We start from the raw sequence: 24,157 nt of genomic DNA on the forward strand, positions 1-24,157 counted from the left end.
ATCACTTGCAGCTTCTACAGCTTCACCATCCCCAGCAAGACTGGTCTCATCAGACAGCAGGAAGTATCTCACTGCAGAGAAGATGAAAACCCTTAATCATTTCCTTGAACAGATGATTTTTTGCATGAGGTTTCCTTGTCTGAAGCTCAGCCATCGGGTCTGGCCCTGCAGGGGCAGGATTAGCTGACCCTCAGGGCACGCTGCAAGGCAATTTGCTTCCAGGGCTTTTCCTAGGACGGTACGGAGGGCCACAGCAGCTGCAATCTGCAGCGTGCTCAGCTAGGGGAATGCAGCACTAATAAACAACACTAATTAGTTGCTGTGGTAGTGCTTGAAGCTGTGGATGGAGACAGCTGCTCTCACGCACTGCGATGCAGCACTTTCACAGTGCCTCTTCCGGGCGAAGCAGCTTAAATCCAGCCACGGCGTGGCCCCAAGCACCTCCCACTGCTCACAGAGCTGCCTGGAGGGACGAAAGGCTGGGGAAATGCCCTGAGAGCCAGAACTGGGAAGTGAGATGTCCTTTTTCAACCTGCATTCATTAGTGGTGTTCGTTAACCCAACTTTCGAGCACTTCCCAGACACATCCTCAACATTCAGCAGGTGAGGAGCTGATGAGAGCAGAACCAATGCCTGATTCAAGGTCATGGTGAGAGCTGTGCCTGTACCCATGGCCCAGCTGGGCTGCCCAGCATGAGCAGTAAAGCTGTTGTTACTCTCTTCTGGATACTTGGAACATTATCCATGTAAATGCTTCCACTGTCCCATCTCCTAGAGAAGTCAATTAGCAGTGATATTTTTAAAAAAGGCCCAGAAGTTGTACCCAAGAAGTTTAGCCAGTTTAGAAGCAGATGTGGCCAGGCTGATCAGCCAGAGGAAGAGGGCCAAAAAAATAAGTGGTCCCACTGGTCACATCTGTAGCTGATGAACAAAAATGTGTTGGGCTCTGCTGGGACATCCCCTCCTGGGGGTCCCCGGCCCCTTGGGGAGTGTGTCCTGGCTGGTGTCTGCTGCTGCAGCTGTGCTGCAGGGTGGCTGTTGGTTTTGGTGGTTATTGTCCTACGTTGATAAAGAAAAGTGTTTCCTTCAATATTTTATTTATTGATCTTTCAGAATAACATTAATAGTTTGGAAAAATATAATTCCTCTTATCAAGGTCAGCTTTTTTAACTACCCATATATTTCAACATAGTATTGGAAAATATCAATATAATGAAAATACTGTGTTTGAAAGCTTATAAGCACCATCACAACTTTGGTGAAAGAACAGCAGCTAGATATTTTTGGCCTGGCAGTTACATCCATGTGAGTACCTTACAATTCTGTATCTTAGATTTGCAGTGTGACAGTACCTTTATAGGCAAGGTACTCCTGCCAGAATGGTGCAGGTACTTATCTCCAACAAACATAGTCTCTACTTGTTCATATTGGAGGACTGACAGCAAAGCAAGAAAGATTTTCTTTCCCCTTTCTTTCTCCTTCTAATTTAAACAGGAGGAAGCCGTCTTAAAATGACTTCACTTCAATGTGAGATGAGAAATTGTTTAAATGACTACTGTGAGGGAAAAGAACAAAATAACAAAGAAAGGAAACCAGGGAAAAATGGTGCAGAAAGCAAGCAACATTTTCTTTTTGCTGTTTGTGTAATGGGCAAATTACACACATGCATGCTGTATGTAGGGCTTTTGGAGATAGAACCGCTCCATCCAGCCAGGATGGTAATCTCACCCCCTGGAAAGGTGGTTTTGGAAGGTCTGGTGCCACAGAGGCAGGGTCACCTGCTCCTCCATGACACCTGGAAGGGGCTGCAGCAACCCCAGAAATGCAGAACATACTGAAAGGATCTTTCTAGTGTGCTTTATAGGACTCCTTCCCACTCTGAGGACACTATGTCTGCGAGATGACAGACCCCTAAAATTAATGTGGGCTTTTGCATTGTTACTCAATAGCTGAGGGGTAGCAGTGGACTGCAGCTGCCCTTAGTGCTCCTCTCTCCAGAGGTGACACAGCTCTGCTGGCACCTAAGTCCTTCTGGTAGCAACAGGAGAGAGCAGCAGCAGCAGCTGATGATGGTGCCCTGGTTTCTCGTTTTTGCCCCTTGCCTGGGTGTGAGGAGGTTGCTTGTTGTCTGTCACCATGGTTAACCTGTGCCAGTGAGAGGTGGAAGGCACCTGATCTCAGTGTCAGAAAGCCAATCCCATGGGACCAAGAGCCATCTCCCCCTGGGGCATGTCCTTGTTTGGGGGACACCAGACGGTGCCAAAGGCTGGAGGGGTTAAAGGTGGGTCAGATGCTCAGTCATGCAAAATGTGCTGCCAACCCCACACCTTCCCTGCTTTCCTCACACATGTGTCATCCTGCAGAGGCTTCTCTGCCTGCCCATATGCAGGAACCACAGAGAGCCGTGCAATGGCTCCCCTGCAGCATGGGATTCATGATTCAGCTGGGAACTGGGAGTTTTACTGGGATAAGGACTGAGGTGACAAGGGCCTGTTTTGGCAAGAGCAGTATTTAACAGCTGTCAAGTGTACTGACTTGGAGTAGGAAAAGCTATTTATGTTAAGCCATTACAAAAATTGAAAACGATTTAACACTAATGCCTACATTTCACTCTCAGAGGAAGATGTAGGAAAAATCTCTGTGTGCTCTCAGCTTTCTGTTTAAATGGGCAAGTTTCCTTAGGAAAAATCTCTGGCCTGCTAATGGCTAATACAGAAATTACTCCACTTTCTCCCAGCTGTTCTTCAGCTCTCCTTTCTAGTTAGATGTACAAGGGGAATCAAGAAATATCCAGCTACAAAATGATTGCTTAAACTTGTTGTATTTCAGGATTACAGCCTTGTCTGAAAGAGATTTTGTAAAAATTTTGGTTCTGGCAAACGGGTAAGTGGGAGCTCACTCCTTGATAAAGAGGATGGAAATGTTATTTCACTGAAGTGTAAAGTTGGGGTTTTTTTTACTCTATAAAACAATTCAGCTAATCAAATTGCAAAATACAGGAAATCTCAATTTGAAAAAATACACAAATATACCTTTACAGTTAATTATCTTTTATTGCCTCCAGGGTAACGGGCTTCCCAGTGGTCTTGCCATTGTTACACAAACTCAACAAAACCCGTAATGCCCATGGCCAGGGACGGTGATGTTGAGTGCTACAGAGATGGTGCACAAGGTGTCAGACAACCTTTGACAAGAGTCTCGGGTTGTACAAGTGGACAGAGAAGAGCAGTTCCATAAAGGCCCCCTCTGCTCATGGCCTCGGGATGAACATAAACACTAACTGGAGAGGTGTTGCAGAACACGCACCTGAGGCTACACAGCAAATTCAAACAAAAGAGCCAGGGAAAGAGTGAAGAGGCTGCAAAAACAAAGTGGATCTTGAAATAAAATGCATGGCTGGAGTGGAGGGTATCAAGGCTACCAAAGCAGAAGGGATCATGAAAGAAAAAACTTATGTTTTGGTTTGTGTTTGGGTAGTGGCATAGGGCATACATGGGTAAAGGAGAAGACATGAATTTCATCTCAGAATAGGAAACATGTCCTTGGAGGGCCTGAAAATCATCAAGAGAACAGCATTTGCTCTGTTCATTGCCATGCAACAGTCCACCAGCTCACCTGGAAAAAATCCTTATCAAGTAGCTGATTTTTACTGTGACCTTCAACTGAAGTGTGTTAACCCTGGCCCAGAAGTGGTTTCCTTCAGTTTCTGGAATGCTGCAATGAGAAAGTCGTTGAAGCAGTCATAAGTACCCAGAAAACCCCATCAAAGGACCTGGCAGCTCCAGGTTGGTCCAATACTTGGAAACAGATTTTGTTTCCAGATCTGAGAGTAAACTGAAGTGTGACATTGAAGAAGGCATTCCACCCATCTCTGCTTCACTTTTATCATATGTAAAATGAACATAATTAAAATTTCTGTATTGTGCTTTCTGTTCTACTAATAAAAATAATAAGTGAGTCCAGTATTAATTAATATTGTTATTAATAAATAGACAACTAATTAGAGAGCAGCCCAGATCATTAAGTGCTTTATACCAAAGGTACTGACTGTCTTTGCCATGTGCTGCATGCATGTGATGCTGCAGAAATCCTGCTCTCCCTGTGGCCACAGGGCTCATGGACCCGCTGCCTGTGAGCTGGGAGCCACCACCTCAATGGTGGTCACATCAGGCAGGGGATCTCCAAGGAATGTGCCACTGTTGGTCACTTTGGACAGAGGGAGATAAATACTGATGTGTAGGGAACAGCCTCTAAAGAAGGGCCAATATCTAATGAGCTCTACCCAACCCACTGATTGCAGGGACAGAGTAATGATGTGTTCTTGCACTCTCCCTGCTGAGAGGATTTCTATATCATCCATTTAGCATGAAAATCCTTCCTCACAAATCAGCATGCATTGTCACCTACAAGCTACCTTAGATAAGCTTATGAAGGACTTATGAGGACAATCACAAACTGAAGTAACATAACTGACCTGACTGCTCTCAGCTGGGATTTAGCCTGAGGCTGCTGCATTGTATTAGCTTGGGTTATCTGAAAAGAAAATGCCTTTGACAACTGGGATGGATTTGAAAGGCCCCTCAATATATGCAGCTCAATGGAAATGTCAAAGAACGTCCTTCACCTCTGTGGACTCTGCCTTAGAGACAGGCAGCCACACTTCTCACAAAGGAACACTGCACATACCAATACTCGAGGTTTGCTCTTACTTCACCCACCCTTTTCTATCTGTGTCACTCTTTACAGCCCTCACCCAAACCACCTTCCCTGTCTCCATGTCTTGGTGCCTGCAATGAACCTGTTCATGCTCTGCACCAGGCATTGGAGCAAAGGTGGACCTTTTAAAATGGCATCTCTTGTAGTAACAGCTTCACTCTCAATATTCTCCCCAGTTATTCGAGGAGGTGTGATGTCTTTATACAAACATAAATTAAGCCTTAAGGTTTGTCTTTGAGAAAGACACACATAACAGACTTGTGAATAACAATGCAATTTACTGAGCAGGTATTATCCTTCTTAAGGACTGCTGTATATGTCAGGATCATTGTTATTTACACACACAAGGAAATAACTGGAAGACCAAAGACTCAGACCTACCAGATCCATATTATGAGGTGACTGGGGGAATGCCTTTCCCCAGACTTGGGCTCAACAACTGCTTCATTGGTGGAGATTTTCTTAGCAAGGAGGGAAGCATCACTGGTTGGGAGCCTTTATTGCTTTCAAGACTTTTCTCCAGTAGGTTGTTTGATTTCCTTTTAACTTTACCTCAACAGACATGTTTTTAAAACAAAACAATCCACTTTCCCATGGATCAGTGATGAAAAACATATGGAAAAAAATAGCAACAAATAATTGCAGATTATGATTGTTTTGTTTACCTCTTGAAGAAATTATCTGATATTGAAGAACTGTGTAAAAGCAAAAGCTAAGACACAGGTGATGGAAAGTCAGTATGGGATGAATTGGTAGTAAAACTAATGGGGAAAAAGTTCAATGGAACTTTTCCTGTCAATAGACAGGAATCTCTGTCAAAGTCAGATCAGGAAGAAAAAACCCAGCAGTTCTGTGCCAGTGATGTTGTCTTAGATTAATATATATAAAATCCACTACTACTTTTACAAACAGGTTGAAGTTTCTCCTTGCCCACATGAACACAAGTGGCAGGAGACAAGAAAGTAGGGTTGTGTATGCTGTGTCCCATGGGAGTGCTGTGGCCTGGAGCTGGGTGTGCAAGCCCTCACGAAGTCCCTGGTACTGCAGGGGCTCTCAGCTCTGCCTTCTGCTGCTGGCTGTGGGTCAGGCTCAGCCAAGCCCCTTTCCCCCAGAGGTGGATGTTAAACCCCAGTAGTCAATAGAACAGAAGCTGGTGATGCCAACTCATTGTCACCCCCCCGATGCACGTGAAGGGAGCACTTTGGTTCCCAGCTGTTCATCCTCCATCTCTCACCAGGCCTCCCTTCACCTCCAGCCCAGGTAGCCAAAATGAGCCCAGCTGACAAGGTGTGTCTGTACACCACATTTTATGCATTTAAATGGGAAAACCCAGCAGACATCAGAGATGGGTTTTCAAGGGTGAGGTTAAGGACTGAGGGACAGGTCTAGAAGGGACAGGGCTGGAAGAGGCAGGATGTAGGGAAATAAGGCCAGAGGAGACAGGACTGGCAGGGACAGGGCTAGCTTTCCAGGCTGGGAAGGCAGATATCTCTCAGCTGGATCTGTGCTGTTTGCTCTGAAGTGCCTGAAGGTGCCTGGATAGATGGGGTGTCAGCAATCTCTCCAGCTGCTCATTCCAAGTATGTGAACCATTCACTTACAGAGAAATCATGGTCTTTTTTTTGTTCTCCCTTCTGCTCTGCACATTTCTCTGCTGATTTGCAGAGGTGGCAATTCCAATCCTTCATGTAGACATGGATGTTTGCCTGGAGGCTGGACTGAGGTCTAGGCAGGCATTCCTGGTTGGGAACGAAGATAACTTCTCTTCCTTCCCTTACCTGCCATGGGAATGTGAAGCAGTCTGGGGACCCAGCAGAGAACTAGACAGAGCTCCACAGCAAGAAAGGATTTCTCTGAATTTTCAGAAGTAGTAAATAGTCCCAAGAGCTGATGGGGGGAAGGAAAATGAGACCCTCTTGCTTTGGTCTCAGTCAGTGTGTTTGCTTGCTTCTTCTTCACAGTGTCCTGGAGAAGGGCCTAGGAGAGAACAGGAATTTTTGGATGAGGTGAAAGTCCACATAAATGGTGCAAAACGTGTCCTGGAAGAAGGCTCTCCAGAAAGAACACCTGGAACAGAGTGATGAGGGGAACTAATAGTCCAGGGAAAGCAGGGAGGGATGGATACACCACTACCGCCCAGCAGCTCCAGCGCCTGTCCCCAGGGGCAGGAGCAGTGGTCAGAGCCATCACTGGTGTCACTGCAGCTGCAGAGCCACCTCTGCCTCTGCCATGGGACACGAAGGAGGTCAGATGTGGACCTGCTGTGCCAGCAGGAAGCTGGTGTTTCCCTGCAGAAACCATCTTTCCCAGATCCCTTTTCTGCTCAGGTCTCACCCAGCCAAACTAAGGAGCTGTCCCTTTAGTGAGACCATTCTCTCTGAGAGATGAGGAAACTCCATTCTGGTCTTGACTCAATAATACCTCCCTTTTTATTTCCTGCCTTCAGTGTATCCCAGTGTTTTGGGTGAGGAGGTGGGGGTAGCATAGCAGAGCTGTCTTGCAGGGGATGAGCATTTAGATGCCATCCCCGGAAGAGGTCATGTTTATTGAGGTGTCAGCAAATGTGGAGCTGCTAAACAGACCCTGGAGCTCTCCACAGACACAGTAAAAATAAACCCAGAAAAGAAAACAATGCCACACCCTTGTCATGAGTAGGGAGCTCACTCCCCAGCTCGGACTGCTGGGATAGTGGGATGTGTGGGATCTTGTGAATCATAGTAGCAGCCACTGCAGGAAGGGTTTAGGAAGCTGTGAAGCACTGAGGAAGTATGATGGGCATAACTGCAAGGAGTGATAACTGTGCTTTGTAAAACAGCATTTGAGGCTCTCAGAGTGGTTTTGGAATTTGTCAGAGATTAATTCAGAAGGCTGAGATCACTGCCTGCTTGGGTGGTTCTCATCTGACCAAGCACAGATATTATTTAAACTTATCCTTCCGGCTCCCTTTAAAGCCAATGAAGAGAAAATAAGCACTTTAGGGGTGCAATTCTCCTTCTAAAGGAGGGGTCTAAAACAGGTGACAAAAATGTATCCTCAAAGTACCTGTTTCCCTCAACTGAGTATAAAGAGCCTTGCTCTTTATACAAGATGATTTGCTCTGCTGGAGACACTCTCACTTCAGCTACCCAAAGGAAGGCAAGGCAAACCCCACTGTAAGTGAAGCTAAAGAGAATAAAAATGTGATGAAGAGAGCTCATCAATCTGGAACACAAAGTGCAGCAAAATCTAGAGCTGGATGTCAGAGGATGGGGGGTGTAGATCAAAGGGAAGGTGTTTTACGAATGACATTAACCAAACATGGGAGAGGTTTAGCACAGACTGGGATGGATTTTCAAACCCCAGAAATTTTCCTACAATGCATTTTTAAACAGAAATATTCCAGTTCAAAGGCAAATTAATTCAGGGAACCTCTGGCCTGAGCTGCCTGGGAATTCAGAGCAAATGTGTGTAAGAGTGTCTTCTGGTTCTGTATTTGGCAAATCTAAATGGTACACTGAAGACAGGTTTCACCGGCTTTAGTGCATTTTAAAATTTGCAAGTTGCTGCAATACAGTGATGAGAACTGGATCTGATGGGCATTAGTAATGCTGAGCTCACCAGGACTCCATTTGCAGTGTCTGCCACTCCTTCACCGGGGCTGCTGGAAAGAAAAACACTTCTTTGCTTGGACTGTCCAGAGCTGCATCAGGAAAGCAATTATTTTGAAAGGGAAATGACTGAAATCATTCAGGGTTTTGCTCCACAGAACAAAAAAGGGACACAATTGAAACTAAAATGTTGTGGAAAGACTGGGGAAGGCTTATTTTCTTGACTAAGCCACCCCCACCTTTTTCCCATGTAGGTACTTACTGCTCATTCAGACACAAAAATGGCACAGAGCTGTACTTGGAAAAAAGGGCTGAAATCAACTTCACAGAAGGTCAGACAAGCCTGTTTTCCCAGGCCAAACACTATAAATGCATTGTTTAGGAAAGACTGAAGTGAAAAAGAGGCTTGAGCCAGGGCAGCAGAGAAGTGTGGCATCCCCACAGCTCTGGCCATGTCTGACTGGTCTCTACCACGGCAGGGCTCTATGCTGTGCCTCGTGCTGCTGCCACATCACATTAGTTAAGCTCTCCTAGAGGCGTTTAGAGAAACAAAGTGCTGGCTCTGACATGACCTGTCTTCATCTCATGGTTTTCTTGCTTAAAAGCAGAAAAAGAGAAGGGTTTGTGGCAGCAGGGACATCTCTCTCTTTTAACCCTTCATTTTAACAAACTGTGGATGTTGTGATTTTCCCTTTCTTCTTACATAGGGATGGAACTCCTCTTCCACATAGAAAGACTTTTAGAAGTGGGGTTGCTCAGCTGGAAAAGGCTCCAAGAAGGTCTTATTGTGTCTTTTCAGTACTTGAAGGGGGTCTATCATCTAAGAAAGATGGGTATACATATTTAAGCAGGGCCTGTTGTGATAGGACAAGGACAATGTTTTTAAACATTGGAAGGGAGAAATTTTATATTAGGAGGTTGGTGAAACACTGCAACAAGTTGCCCAGAGGGGCAGCAGATGCCCCAACCCTGGAAACATTCAAGACCAGACTGGACAGGGTTCTGAGCAACCTGATAAAGTTGAAGATGTCCCTGCTCACTGCAGGGGGGTCGGACTAGATGACCTTTGAAGGTCCCTTCCTACCCAAACCATTCTATGATTCTGTCTTTTGAAGTATTTTTTTGTCTGCCTGAGAAACGCATTTCACATATTCTCTCTTCTAATATGCATGCATTGGTGTATATAAATATACATACCTATGGTATGGTATCTCCTGCTTGAATACACTATCTGAGGCAGGAGGGACTCAGCAGAGTCCTTTGGGAAGACCCCGGAGCTTCCCTGTATACAGAGAGGTACCACAGCAGTGTAGTAGGATGTGTTCTTCTCTTGATGGCCAACTGGGAAACTATGAGGCCACCACACCTGAATATTACCCAACCCTTCTTCATGCATATGGTCATTTTTTCCTGCCCCACCTCTTTTGGCTGACAGCGTTTCTCCTCCCAGGTCTCTCTGTGTCTCCCTCAGTGACACCCGCAATATGGCACAGCTTCCCCAGACCTGCGCTCTGTCCCTAATGTTTAATCACTCTGCCTAATCCTCCACATGCAAATTCTTCAGTCACTGCAGATTGCATTGTTATTTTGAGTAACTGAAGCTGGATATTAAAAAGATCTGTTTAATCTTTAAGTCTCATCCCTTTTTCATATGTAAAGATCAAATCCCTTTTGAGAGGACATACTAAATATTTAATATTATATTGCACTTGATCTTCACCAGAAGCCTCTGAGAAGGTATTTGTGAAATCCTAGACTTAATTAATCGTTGCTCTTTTTTTCCCTTTTTCTTTTTCTTCTCCTTTTTCTTTTCTCTTTTCCTTTTCCTTTTCCTTTTTCTTTTTTTCTCTTTTTCTTTCTCTTTTTCTTTTTCTTTCTCTTTTTCTTTCTTTCTCTTTTTCTCTCTTTTTCTTTCTCTTTTTCTTTTTTCTCTTTTTCTTTTTCTTTTTCTTTTTCTTTTTCTTTTTCTTTTTCTTTTCCTTTTCCTTTTCCTTTTCCTTTTCCTTTTTCTTTTTCTTTTTCTTTTTCTTTTTCTTTTTCTTTTTCTTTTTCTTTTTCTTTTTCTTTTTCTTTTTCTTTTTTTTCTTTTTCTTTTCCTTTCTCTTTTTCTTTTTCTTTTCCTTTCTCTTTTTCTTTCTTTCTTTTATCCTTCCTCTCTTTTTCTCCTTCCTCTCTTTCTCTCCTTCCTCTCTTTCTCTCATTCTCTTTTTCTTTCTTCCTTTCCTTCTTTCTTTCATCACTGTATTTCTTAATGGAAACAGGCACAATTCTCTCCTTCCCCTTTACATCCCCCTTAAGAAACAGCAAGCCACTGTTTAAAAGTAAACAAATAAGGGGAAGCATCCTGGTGTATGAAGGATGGAAATGCCCCCCGGGGCATCTTGGCCATAGCAGAGGTGCTGCTGCTCATCACCCTCTTGTGGGCTCTGTGATGTGGTGCCCAGAGCACCACACACCACTGGTGGATGAGAGTCCCCAGCAGAGCCCCTGCCTATGGGTGGCCATGGGACACCAAAAAGGTCAGCAAGGAGACTGAAAAATGGACTAATAAGACACAACAGGGTTGAGCCCCAGGCTAGAAAGCAGAGTGCACATGAGGATGTGCTGGGAATGGCGCTGTCCCAGAGATGGGACACGACCTCCGCTGCCTGCTGGCTGCTGGGAGAGGGAGGTTTGTGGTAACCTCAGCCTCATTCCTCATCTTGCTGCCACTTGGGAGTTCAATCCCTTGGACAGATAGAGCAGGATCACTGCACTGCTCCTCCTCGTCCTCCCAGTGTAAGCCTGGAAAGAGGGCGATGGCTTGGCTGGGGTGCTGGGGAGAAGGGCTTGGGATGTGACTTCTTGGATATTTTTATAGTTTTATATTTATTTTTATATTTAGTATATATTAATATACAATATTTAACTCATAGTAACAGTTGGTTGAACCAAAGAAACTCATCTTTGGGGAAAAAAATTCTTCCAGGGATCCTGTTCTCCATGGCCACAGAGAAAAAGACAAGGGTTTGAGGTTGTGGGCACAAGGAATAAAAAGGGAAAGAATCCTTCACTGTTTCTGCTGTTTCAAGTGTCACAGGAAGCAGGACTGGGAGCAAACCAAACATTTTACAGCTTGCCAACCTCTTCACCTCAAACCCCAGGGTTTCACAGTTTCAAGCCTATTAAATTCAGAAGGAAGTAGATTCCTTAATGCTCTTGCTACTGCGACAGCTCAGTAGCCCTACGGAGTGAAAGAGTGCTGAGAGAAGTTCAGCAGGGATCTGCTGGACCCATGCGGCACCAAATTCAGTAGAGTGTTTCTGGGGCCCCACAGCAGCCTGCCTGCAATGACTGTCCCAACAGGCTTTAGAGGAGCAAATTCAGAAAGCAGGATAGCTCACAGCTGTAGAACAACCCCAAATAGGTGTGAGGGGGCACATTCAGCCCTCCCAATCTCCTGATTTTGATGAATTTTAAGTAGTTTTCAGATTTTGGTTCGTTTTTGTAGGAAATAAGATCCCAGATGCTCTGAGAAATGACAAAGAAAGGAAAGGTCTGGGTGTATTACCCCTGTGCTGCTGCACTGTTGCACCACGCTCGGAGCCAACAGCTTCCTTGCATCTGTGTGGTAGAGAGAGAATTGATGCCTCCAGAGATTAATAGAGTAATTTGGATGTGCTCTCTGCCTTTTCATATGCACAAGGTATCTCTCTGTTCCTTGTGGGGCAAGGACACAGCGTTTAGGAGATTTTTCTCCTTGCACCTGCACTAAAAAGAACCCATGCACCATCCCTGAGGCATAAACCAGTCATCCTTCATGGCCCTGTGCTGTGAGATGCTGAAGGATAGGCCAAGCCCAACCCATGGCTTATAAATTCCCTCCCAACCTTCCTCCTGCATCACTACCTGATCACTGTATTTGAGTGAAGCCATGAAGAGAAGTAATGGGATTTTGTTCACAGGACACTTTTTAAAAGCTTTCCTTCTACAGTCCTTTCCTTTCCTTTCCTTTCCTTTCCTTTCCTTTCCTTTCCTTTCCTTTCCTTTCCTTTCCTTTCCTTTCCTTTCCTTTCCTTTCCTTTCCTTTCCTTTCCTTTCCTTTCCTTTCCTTTCCTTTCCTTTCCTTTCCTTTCCTTTCCTTTCCTTTCCTTTCCTTTCCTTTCCTTTCCTTTCCTTTCCTTTCCTTTCCTTTCCTTTCCTTTCCTTTCCTTTCCTTTCCTTTCCTTTCCTTTCCTTTCCTTCTACCTTCTGACATGTCTCCACGTGTTTGAAAAGCCTCAGACTGTCCCAGGACAATGCTACCCATGCACAGAAACAGCAGATGCTTCTGGTGGTGGCAGTTCAGCCTTCCTCCTCTCCCAGTGCTCTTGAGGGACATGGTTGCCCTCTGCTCCCTCCAAAGTGCAGGTTTCCACACATAGCACTGGCACTAATGAAAAACATCGGGATTGTTCCTGCAGAAATGATAATTATCCCCTGCAACTAGGTGGTGATTTTAGTACTTTCCCAGTGGGAAATGTGTCACTGAAGAGCAGACCTAACAAGCAGCTCAAAAAAACATCGGCTGAGCCAATGTCCTCAGGTACTAATGGGGGAGAAATGCCAGATTTCCTCTTGTATAAATGAGGAGCTGTGTAAAGCCCATGTATGGTCCCTGGTCTTTCAGGGACAGCTTCAGAAAAGCATTCTGGAGAGCTGTCTGTGCCTTCTCCTGCCTGGCTGTTGTGGGGCTCGGCACCAACCCATGGCTCGGCACATAGGGGTTTATTCCAAAGGGTTCCCTTTGCTGCAGCTCACCCACACGCAGTGCAAGGCAGGACGGAGAAGTGAGTGTGCCCTGGGGCACTTCCAGGGAGGACCTGTGGCCAAAGGTGATGTTCCCACAAACATAGCACTAGACTTCGTTGAATGAAGGCAAGGCAGGTCTGCAAGGGGCATCACTGAGGATTAGTCTGTCCAGCACAGCACAAGCGGGAAAAACATTAGATCTCCATCAAATAAACAGAAGGAGTTGTTAGGCTCAAACTTGCCAATGATTGCCGCTCCTACAGGGACAGAAATGTTAATGCCATACCAGCCTGGTACTCAGGGGTGAAAAACTGCAGTTTTATTTTGTATGAAAACATACAAAAAGCCCAAAGCAAAACAAACAAGCAAAAAGAAACATGATGGAATGTCAAAAAACCTTGCTGGGCTGTTTTCAGATTTTAAACACACACCCATCATGTGTATTTAGATACCTGCCCTGCATATATTTTAGATTCTTCCAGTGCTCACATGCTAGCATCTCACTGGTTGGGAAGTCAGGCCAACATGTGGCCAGGTGTGAGCTGTGATTTCCCAGGGCCATGTGGTGCCCAGACGCACAGGGCAGCCTCCCAGCGCCCTGCACACACAGCATGCTGGGATGGCTCCTGCCAGCCCTGCTCTCCATCACGGAGTGGTGATAGTCAGCCTCAGCATTCCTGTCACCAAAAGGGCTCTGCTTACAGAGACTTGTGGCTTTGAGCAGCAGAGATTTTGTGCCTCATGTCTACTAAAGTGGACAGTCTGGTCCAGGGTTTTTGCTGGTGCTAGGGCAAGAGGATGCTGGGTGCAATGTGCAAGTGTCCTCCAGGCAGGAAGGGCCATGAGGAAGGTCACTTTGCAGCTGCAAAGCCCAGGTCTGGGTCTCTCTCTGGCTGAAATCTGGCTTCACTCCCAGTCAAAGCCCCAGGGACAGAGTGACCACATGGACCTGCAGGAAGAAAAGGACGGGGCAGATCAGCCCAGCTGGTTTCCCCTGCTTGCACCACTTGCCAGGCAGCTCAATGGTGTCCTCTGCTCCGACGGTGTCTCTGCTCTGGTCCTGCAAAGCACCTGGCTGCTGCAGTCAAGCATGGCCTTTGTGCTGTTAAAGGTGGAATTGCTTCAGGATGCCTTGGTTAACAAAGGAAAACTAGCAGGAGGAGGCTTTTCCCATCTGAGAGGGAGTGTGGGAGGAAGTGTGGTGGGTGACTCACACAATGCCAACCCAACAATTACAGGAACTTGCTGGAGGAAATGACTAAAATAGCCACATGGGGCAGCCCTGGAGAGCAGGCTTCAGATAAATAACCAGAACATGAAAGACAAACTGCACCAGGTGAGGGAAAGCAAGCAGGGAGGGGGAGAGAGGAGGTCTCAGAAGAGGATGGTGGAGGAAATGGCTGCCAACCTCAGTGGCAAAGGACCCTCCATGGTGATGGGCTGGGAGGTCAGCATCAGTGCCAAGGGTTGCAGAAGGACCCTGGACTTTCACAGATTCTCTAGGATAGGCATTGCAGTTCATCCTTGGTTCCTCTTGATCTGGACTAGGCAACAATTAGATGTGCCCAAAAAAAGCCAAGCAAAGGTTTTTTTCTCCCTCTTTCCCTTTTGGAAAAACACGGCCAGAGGCAGTTATATCAGCCTGACTGCACCAGGAGGAAAGTATTTCCCATGTAACTGGTGCAGCCCCCATCCCTCCAGTGGCAGAGCGCTGCCCTGGCGCCATGAGCCTGGAGAGCCCAGCTCCATCACTGTGCGTGCCTTGGCCTCAGCCTCAGGAGAAAGAGCGGCTTCGTGCAAAGTACACAAGTCTTTGCAGAGTTTATGTTAAAGTGAGGGCTCTAACAATCAATCTCCCTGCAAAACAAGTAAACAGAGGGGCGTCACTGCACCAGCCTTTGTTTTCAGAGAGTTCTCCCTGTTGGCTATTACTGAGACGCATTTATTTCTTCATCATAGATATTTCTTATACAAAATACATAGTTCAATAGCTTTGATCTCTCCATATGCAGTACTTGAAGCTGATTCCAAGTTTTATACACTTAAACACTACCACATGCTTCAAGAACTCAGTTCAGCCTTCTCTATAAACTAGTGTAAATCAGAGTAAGAATGTGAACTGCTTCTTGCCAAAATAGAGGGTGTGCCTCTTGCCCACGCTAAATTCCTTTCTTCATCTCTGCTCTGCTCACAGTTAACCTGCAGTGTAGCAGCCTGGGTTTATGTGACACCCATTACATCCCACACAGGAACACAGCAGCTTTCCAGTGACTCATGCAGACCAAAGATTAACAGTCCAAATCACCAAATCAAAGTCTTTTCAATCTTGGTTAATCCCTTCAGCATCCTGGTTACATTTGTTTGTCAAAAAACATGAAATCTTGGGAAAAAAATAGGAAAAGGGGGGAAATCATCTGCACAACATAGAGGACAGTGAGCCTCTGGAAACTTATCCAGTCCTTCTCCATCTCACTATCCGCAAGGCCATTTTAAACACAGGGGTATCATTCATTAACATGACAGCCCAGTTCAGTCCCAGAGCATCAAACATCCCTGTCTTTGTGGGAAACTACACCCTTCAGCATCTTCATGAGGGGATGAAGCCAAGGGCTGGCAGGGGTAGCAGGGTCTCATTGCTGCTGAAGGCAGCCAGTCTGTTAAAAATCAGATTGAAGCAGAGCCCAGTTTGGCCTTTGGGTGCTTGAAGATTTGTTTCTGAAGGATGCATGCTAGGGCTAAAATAAATAGCACACATCCAGGAGGGCAAGGAGGGAGAGTTAAAAATTCCAGTGAAGGGGAAACTCCTGCATAGCCTAGGGGTGACACAAAGACATGCAAACATGTGGGCAGCCAGGGGCTTCGACTGTGGCTTTATTTGGGATGAGAACTTGATCCAAAATGGTTGATGCTTTCCGTGGTACTCAGCTGCTGCAGACAGTGAGAGTACCATGCAAAGCTGTGTGATTTGCCTCCATCCAAACATCCTCACAGATGGTTATCATCAGGACCAGGGCATAGGGAGCATGGCTGGTGCTGAAAATCAAGTGAGTTTTTGGAAATCCCTCTTTTTCTTTGCTTCGGGTGAAGCCCCACTGTTCTGGATTTCATAGCATAGGAGACCACACTTTCCCAGGGCAAACATGAAACAAAAACCCATTGGAAACAAGATATCAGGAGCTCATGTGTTCACCAAAGGGCTGGTTTTCACATGAGCATATTTTCCTCCTGCAGTATCCAAGGGTTGTCAGGGGTCAGAGCCCTGTGCTGTGGTCCCTTGATGGTGGTGGCAGCTGTGAAGGCAGGACTCGGCTTTCAAGGCTGATCATTGCCCTGCTGCACTCAGAAGGTGACCAGGAAGATTTCCAGACATTTCTCTAGGTCTGTCCCAGTTTGGGTCTGGATACCACCATTTTGATCCACTGAGAAGTGGGATTTTTGCTGTTCTGTCCTCTGCAGAGGCCTGGAGCACTGGGGGAGCTTGTCCTTGCCCTGGACCAATGACAAGAAAAGCAAGCACCTCAAGGGGGGAGGAGGATGTGGATTGATTGATTTGATTTCAGTGTATGATGCTTGCACACACCGAGGGCTCTTTGCAGTGGTCTGAAAAATCCACCTGATGAGAAAATACAGAAACAATTAAGCACGTACTGCTGTTTACTTCTGCAATAGGAACAACTGATCTTTCTTCCTTCTGACTTCCATCTCTAACCCTAATTCCTTGCTCAGCCAAGCACAGTTCAAACTGGGGAAACAGTAAGAGAGATTAAGATTCTGGACTTCAGTTAGAAACATAAATCAGCTTTGAAATAGTCACATTTTTTGGCCTAACTAAAGGAAGTCATCTGTACAAAACAGGCTATGGCCACTTTCTTTGTTATAATTAGAAATATGCCAACTTCCTGGCTGCTGGAAAATACTTCTTTTTGTTGCTTTTTTCATGAAAGTGGGATCATGTAGCTGGCAATGCTTGAAGAGAATCTTAGATTGGGGGAAGAAAGAGGCAATATAAAGGCACTGCTGTGGCAGTGGCTGATGGCATGGCCAGGCAAGATCCCCTTGGTGATACACAAAAAAGGAGCTGAATGGAGGATATAGCACAGGGTCCTGGTCTGTAAATGAAGCACATTGGAAGGAGCAAAAATGCCTCCTAATGCCCCTGTTCCTTTGGGCCATTTATTTTCATGGCTTTATTCTGTATTTGCCACACTGGGGATGACATTTCCCAATGCTGTGTTACTGGTGGATTTTCTGGAGTTGGTGACTTCCAACTCATCCCTTGTTAGCTGGCAGGTAGGTCCTGGCATGTCCTGGGACACGGACATAAGCTCATTACCACATCAGCAGAACCAGACCCTGTTCCAAGACCTGCCTGGGGGTCCCAGTGGCCTCCAGCACGGAACCTTTGTGCCCTGTGGCTGCACAGCTGTGGGCACAGCTAGCCCAGCATCTCACCTCATGTGCCAGCAGACAGTTACACTTCTGAAAGTGGGTAATAAAAGCAAACTATTTGATCTGCTTGAACATATATCAAACAGATGCACCTTTCCCCCTTTTGATTGTTGCTTCTTAACCCAAAACATGTCGCTGATTTAGTTGATGCTACAGCCCTCGAAAAGAGTTGCATTGACTCAGCTGAAGAGGACAGTGGGAATGACCATGATCTCTGCTGGAACAAAAAATTCAGCATCAAGCTTCCACCTCATGCATGACAAAGACCGAGAGAGACTCCAGAACAGCCTTTGGGATAATTACTTTGTGTGTGAGAGGCAGTAATATATTTTCTTTTTCCAGTAAAGTGAAGTTACGAAGATATGATCTAAATACCTCAGGACTATAGCAATGGGAGGGGAAGTGCATTGGGGTATAAAACATATGAAATGTCTCATGGCAGAGAATAGCTGAGAAATGCACAGGAATTACAGAACTTCAGCTTCACATCTGTTCTTAAATATGTAAACCAGCTAAAACTCCACTGGACACTTTCTACTGACAAATCTGAACAGGCTGGAATTTATATTAAAACTATTTTCTCTCTGTAACCAGCTACTGAAACCTCAAAGCAAAACATACTGTCCTTCACTTTGGTGTCCCACTGTCCTTTTGGTGCTTAGTGTCCCATGTGACACTGATGCTAGATGAGAGGCTATTGCTCCAAAAGATCTCTTCCCTAAAGAGGGAGCATCTCCTGCAAACACAGTGCCTACACAGCTCTGTGGTTTCAAAGACAGGGAAATGCCATCTTTTTTTCTGAAGCCTGGAATACAACCACCTTCCCACTGGCCATGTCAAGGTGGCTGCTGCCAACTGAGACTGAGGCTCTGTAAACAGAACTCGGAGAGGTGGGGATGCTGCCTTTGTGCTGCCAGCACTGACATCCCCTGCGGTGGGTTACCTCAGCCTGGACAGCAGTGTGCTGACAGCTCTGCTTGGGTGCCTCTGCTCACCTTGCAGCAGCACATGCTGGTCTCCAGGCACCACTCTGGTAGCAGAAGCCTGCACAGGCACACAGCCTGTCCACAGCATCCTTCACAAACTGCTCAAACACACGTGGACTGTTAGACTTTGCAGCTCTTTTCAGGCTGCTATGTTTTTATTTCATTTCTGAATGGTGAAGGTTTCCCACTAAGCTCCAGAAAAATGGTGTATGGTTATGGGTGATAATGGTTTGTGCTGTATCATTAGGTAAGTGAAGGGATTACACAGGGAGAAGATCAGGGAGGGCAGAACCAGGGGGATGTGGATTACCAGGGGGCAGTTTGTCTCTGGTGGCATTTAAAGTGTGACACAGATCTGAAGAGAGATTGTTTCATGGAGTAAATGCATTATGACCTAGTTCCTGGTGCAGTTAGGCAAAGTGTCCACTTTGACCTTCCCTCCCCAAAGCAAATGACTGATCTTCATATCTACTTGGAGAAATACAGATAAATATACTGATATATATGTCTGTAGATCCACATAAATATTCTGCTGGTCCAGGCATCTTCCAATGCAATTCTTATTTCTCCCGTATGGCAGTGAGGATCTTCAGGGGAAAAAGCCTCCCAGAACAGGGTTGCAAGAAGCAGCACATACCACCATGTCTCTACCCTTCCATCTCCAATATCCACCATGGAAAAGGACAGCAGTTGTGCAACTGTCACTGCTCATCAGCATCCAGCACCAGAGAGACACAAGAGCACCAGAATTTACTCTAATCATCTCTATCCATTGAGTGTGGTTGCAGAAAGTCAGATGTGATCAACCTCAGAGCACAAGCGATTGCTTCAGTGCTTCTCCTTTGTCACGTCAGAGGCAAAACAGAGGCTGCATGGATCCAGTTTTTTCCTCTGGAAGCAGTGCCACAGAGGAGCCTGGCTCATCATGGTGAGGCTCCTCCAGTAGCAAGCAGTTGCATAGTTAATTTGGTTTCTACCCCATCAGTATCCTCCACAACAGTTTCTGGTGACTCATTTAACAGGTGTTTTGCAAGGTGTACCTTGGCAGTGGGATTAATCCACCAGGTTCTGTAGAAACCACTCACTGGTCGTATGCAGATTAATAGAGAAGGATACCAGGTAATTAATTTTTTGTTACATGCAGAAAAAAGAAAGTGCTTTATGGGATGCATCTCATTTTCTAACCAAACCTATGGGTAGGATTTCCCTCCCTTCAAGTTAAAACTGCATGCTCTAGAACATGGAATTGAAATATTTTTGGAAGAATCCCAAACTGGCAGGGGCACAGGCTTGCAGTCAGAGACCATCAGTTCTATCTATTCAGGGGTTCAGTGTGCCCACTGTGTACTTGGCTTTAGACATCCGGTTTATGGCAAATGCAGCCTGCTCTGGGCTTGCAAACATGATCTGGATGTGCAGAAACAATCTGGAGATGTAGCCTGGCTCTCCACACTCACTGTCAACAGATTTCCCAGGATGGGATTGTAAGTTGCTAAATGTTTTCTCCTTTTTTTTGTCCTGCAGCATGGGTAATATTTTGTTGGATAGAAGATCTTCTCGGCTAGCAATGTCCAAAATCCAACTGTCACACCATGGCTGAAACTACAGAAGGATCCAGTCTCACTGAAAGAGCTAATAAGGAAAAAAGTGTCAGTGTGGGGAAAAGAAGCAGGTTTTGGCATCCAGACCAGGCAGGAAGATGGGGAGCAGGCTGGGGCCAAGGCAGGTTGCTGGGGTGACGTGGGCACATACAGAAAGAAATGGAGCAGGGCTCATCCGTTCCACAAGCCCGCTGAGGGGCTCTGCAGATGGACAGGCAAAGGCCAGGCCAATATTTCTGAAAAGGCTGCAGTGGTGAATTAATGCAGAGAGTGTTCTTCTGCTTGAGGAGGCAAACATAAAAGACAAACAAGCACTTTGGAAAAAAACCTGTCATTTCAGAGTACGCCTACTCTCTGGAAGGGTGAGGACCAGCACACTTGACAGCAACCACCAGGAACTCTTCCCCAAGCCTGTCCAAGGCTTGTCAAGAGCACAGTCAACTCAGGCCAGGTTCACAGTGGCAGGTGGGCTGCCATGCCGTGCTGTGCTCTCCCATGCATGGGGCAGCCAGGAGAAGGTCCCCAGGGAGCAGCTCCACAGCCTGCACCACCCCTGTGCTGGGACGTACGCTGGTGCTCTCGCTTGCCATTAGCACATTTTAACATCATTAATCTTTCAGGAAAATTCTGCAGTATTCTAAAGCACACCCTGGGTAGCAAGTTAAATTTGTATGTTTAAACAGAGTCTTTTCACCTTTTCACTGTGAAGATGCAGCAACAATACCCCTTGCTGGGGATTTGATGATGTCAGTGCTGGGGACAGGATGAGGTCAATGGAAAATCTTCACCAGAGCTCGCCTCATCTACAAAATGGAGCTGAAATTTTCAAGCACACACCCACAAGGGTTTAAGCATGCAACTCTTGTGCCCCTCAGAGCAGTCAGTGTAAGTCCATGGACATGCTGCACTGCCTGTGTTCTCTCATAGGTACTGGGGGAGGAGGAGAATTTAGAAACAGGGTGCTGGAGGTGAGTGGGAGGAAAAGGGAGGGAAGGAAGGTAGATACAGAGGTTATAATTACATGAAAATCTGCTGTTGAGGTAATTTTTTTTCCTGGAGAATACTGTAGAACTGAACAGGGAAAAAAACTCATCATGCTGTGAGCACTGCAGAGAATTAAGAGAAAATTGCATACTTACTATATGATGCTATAACTACCCTGAGATCAGAGCAAGAAAGACTTTCAGTGGTCATATTAGGGAGCATTTAAACAAACTGGACATATGCAGGCCTATGAGACTTCACAGGATGTACCCATGAGTGCTGAGGGGCTGGCCAATGTTGCTGCGAGGTCACTCTGTAATCTTGGCAATTAGGAGAGATACCTGAAGACTGGAAGAAAGAAAATACTCCTCTTTCAGGAGAGCCTATAACAAGATCTGGGAAACTTTGGCAAAGAAGACCGATGGTGTCATGGGCTGCATGAGACAAAGCTTTGCAGCAGGTCTCCTCTTGCGCCTGGAGTGCTGTGTCCAGTTCGGGATTCCTCACTACAAGAGGGACATGGACATATTGGAGAGAGTCCAATGAAGGATCCGGAAGCTGGTTACAGGACTGGACCCATCTCTTATGGAGGGGCAAATTGAGAGGGCTGAGACTGCTCAGCCTGGAGAAGACTCAGGGAGGATCTCACCCTTAGGTATAAATACGTGACGAAAGGGTTTACAGGAGATGGAGTAAAGTTCTTTTTAGTGGTGCTCAGTGACAGGACAAGAGGCAATGAACAGAAGCTGAAACACAAGAAATTCCCTTTAAACACAAGGAAAACATGCTCTACTATGAGTGTGGTTAAGCACTGCAGCAGGCTGCCCAGAGACGTAAATGGAAAAAATTGCAGACATTCAACATCAACAGGACATGGCCCTGGGCAGTCTGTTTTAGCTGACCTGCTTTGAGCAGGAGGTTGGATGAGATGATCTCCAGAGGTCCCCACTGGTCTTATCCAGCCTTATCAGTTTGTGATTCCAATGTTACCTGGCTTCAATTTGTCATTATTTTTATCTCTTCATTCAATGATTGATCAAATGACTTTTTTAGTGGATGAGAGTTATTTGTTGGTAAGAAGCATCTGATATACCAGACTTTGTCAGCTCTCAGCCCAAACAGAAAAGTCTACAGTTCTTCACAGGGATTAAACACTGCAGCTACTACATGTACCCAACAGGTCTTGAAAGAATTACCCTGGAATAATGAGAAATTTGTAGGAAAATGTCCCAGAACAAATGGTAACATTATTCTGGTTCATGCTTACAGGACTGTGAACAAACCCTCTGGGAAGACTATTTTTCAAATTCAGTTTTAGAGAAATCCATGGAGGGATGGGAGAGGTTTCCTAGTTCACCTGGGATGTCAGCAAAGCCCTTTCTGATCGATAGCCTCATGCTCCAGCCTCAGGAGAGAAGTCCAAGCAGGTTCAGAGGTTGCAAGGAGTGCTGTGGTGTCTTTGTTGTGTGCTCCTGCAGAAGCAGCTATTTCATGTTAAAAATATGTATTTTTAGCACAGCAGCTTGCAGCCTCATGCTGAGAGAAAGAAGCTGAGCCAAGGGAGGGAGGGCTGATGCCGCAAGGTCTGTGGCAGGCGGAACAGATGCATAATTTCATACTGAAAAAAATCACCTCCTTATACAAACTGCCTCCTCTATCCCTCCCACCACTATTGGTGGCGTTTGTCTTTCTGAAAAGCGAGCCTACCATGTAGAAAAAGTAATTTATCTTCTCTTTTTAGGAGATGTTTTTGCTGGCACAGCCAGAGATCTTCTTTGCTTTTCATAGTTTTCCAAGCACTTGTGGTGGAACATTTCTAAACATCCTTGAGTAGAGCTCATCAGCACAGTCATTGCGTGGCTGGGAGCACATGCCTGCCAGGGAGAAGAGCTTTGTCAGCCCCTTGCACCTCTGCTGGTGCAGGGCCATATACCCCGAGAGCAGCACAACCTGCACCCTGTGATGCCATGTGGAACTCCACAGAGCAGCCACGAGGAGGCTCGGCTGTGGTTCAGCTAAGCAGTAAATGTTTTTTGACAAGGAACAGCAGTGTGAAGTTTAGTCTTCTGTGCTGCACTGAAGTCATCCAAAATTATGATCTACAGCACCACCCCACCCACTGAGTTGCTACTCCTGGGAGCAGACCACCCAAACTCTCTCTGTCTGTGCATTACAAGCTACTGCAAGGCCATGTCCACATTGTCCCTACACACTATGAGATGGAGAGCTTTCCAACAGAGTATTTGCCATCACCAAGCACTTGTTATGCTTAAACTCCATGCAGATAAAAGTTTTTTTTCTATTAATGCTGGGGATAAACTCAAAATCAAAACAGGAGAGGGTGTTTTGCTGCCTTCTGACTGTCAGGATCTGCCCTTTTCCCAGCAGTTGAAGAGAGACAACATTTATCCAGAATGTGGGCTTAGCACCAGAAAGGTGTAAGTGGTGCAGCTGTCCAGCATTGACTAAGCTGGCAGGTGAGAGAGAAAGTATACAGAAGGCAGGAATTATTTGTCTCAATAAAGAGCCTACCCAGGGCTTTTCCCAGCACAAGGGAGAGAGGAAAGTAAGTTTCAGAGGTAGGTGTGAGCAGGCCAGAAGAGGGGGAATGGCACAGCCCAGCCCCTGAAATGTGCGATTTTAACATGATGAAAAGTCTGAATCAAAAGGCAGAGAAGCACAAGAGGTCACAAGGCAGTACCTGCCCTGGGCTACGGCTGGGCACTGGAGTTCCAAGGGGAACTGCAGAGGGCTCACAGTGGGATGCTGTATCACAGTGGGATGCTGTATCACAGTGGGATGCCGTATCACAGTGGGATGCTGCAGAGGAAGCCGTGGATGCACGCTACTGTCTGGTGTATCCCTACCTCCCTGCCAGCCTCCCGGAGAATGAGTGGTGAGTATGCAGGAGTGGTGGGGCCTTGCAGTGGCACTGCCAGCTGAGGCTGGGTGACAAAGGGTGATGGGGGCAGTCGACTTGCTGGAGTGGGCGTTCACTCGGGCACACACCATGCAGGATACAGATGCAGCAGCTGCTTGCAAGGGCACAGCACCTGTACATGCA

The 24,157-nt window shown here is 46.1% G+C and overlaps 1 long non-coding RNA gene across 1 annotated transcript; it reads left to right on the forward strand.

Moving 5' to 3' along the window:
• The first annotated feature begins 418 nt into the window (after positions 1 to 418).
• LOC138105621 (uncharacterized) lies at positions 419 to 3,965 on the forward strand. The gene is made up of 2 exons (XR_011148576.1): positions 419 to 603; positions 3,065 to 3,965. It is a non-coding gene; the product is annotated as an uncharacterized lncRNA (long non-coding RNA).
• Positions 3,966 to 24,157: the final 20,192 nt, after the last annotated feature.

The sequence above is a fragment of the Aphelocoma coerulescens genome, chromosome 2 (assembly GCF_041296385.1).
Source record: "Aphelocoma coerulescens isolate FSJ_1873_10779 chromosome 2, UR_Acoe_1.0, whole genome shotgun sequence".
Taxonomy (NCBI): Eukaryota; Metazoa; Chordata; class Aves; order Passeriformes; family Corvidae; genus Aphelocoma; species Aphelocoma coerulescens.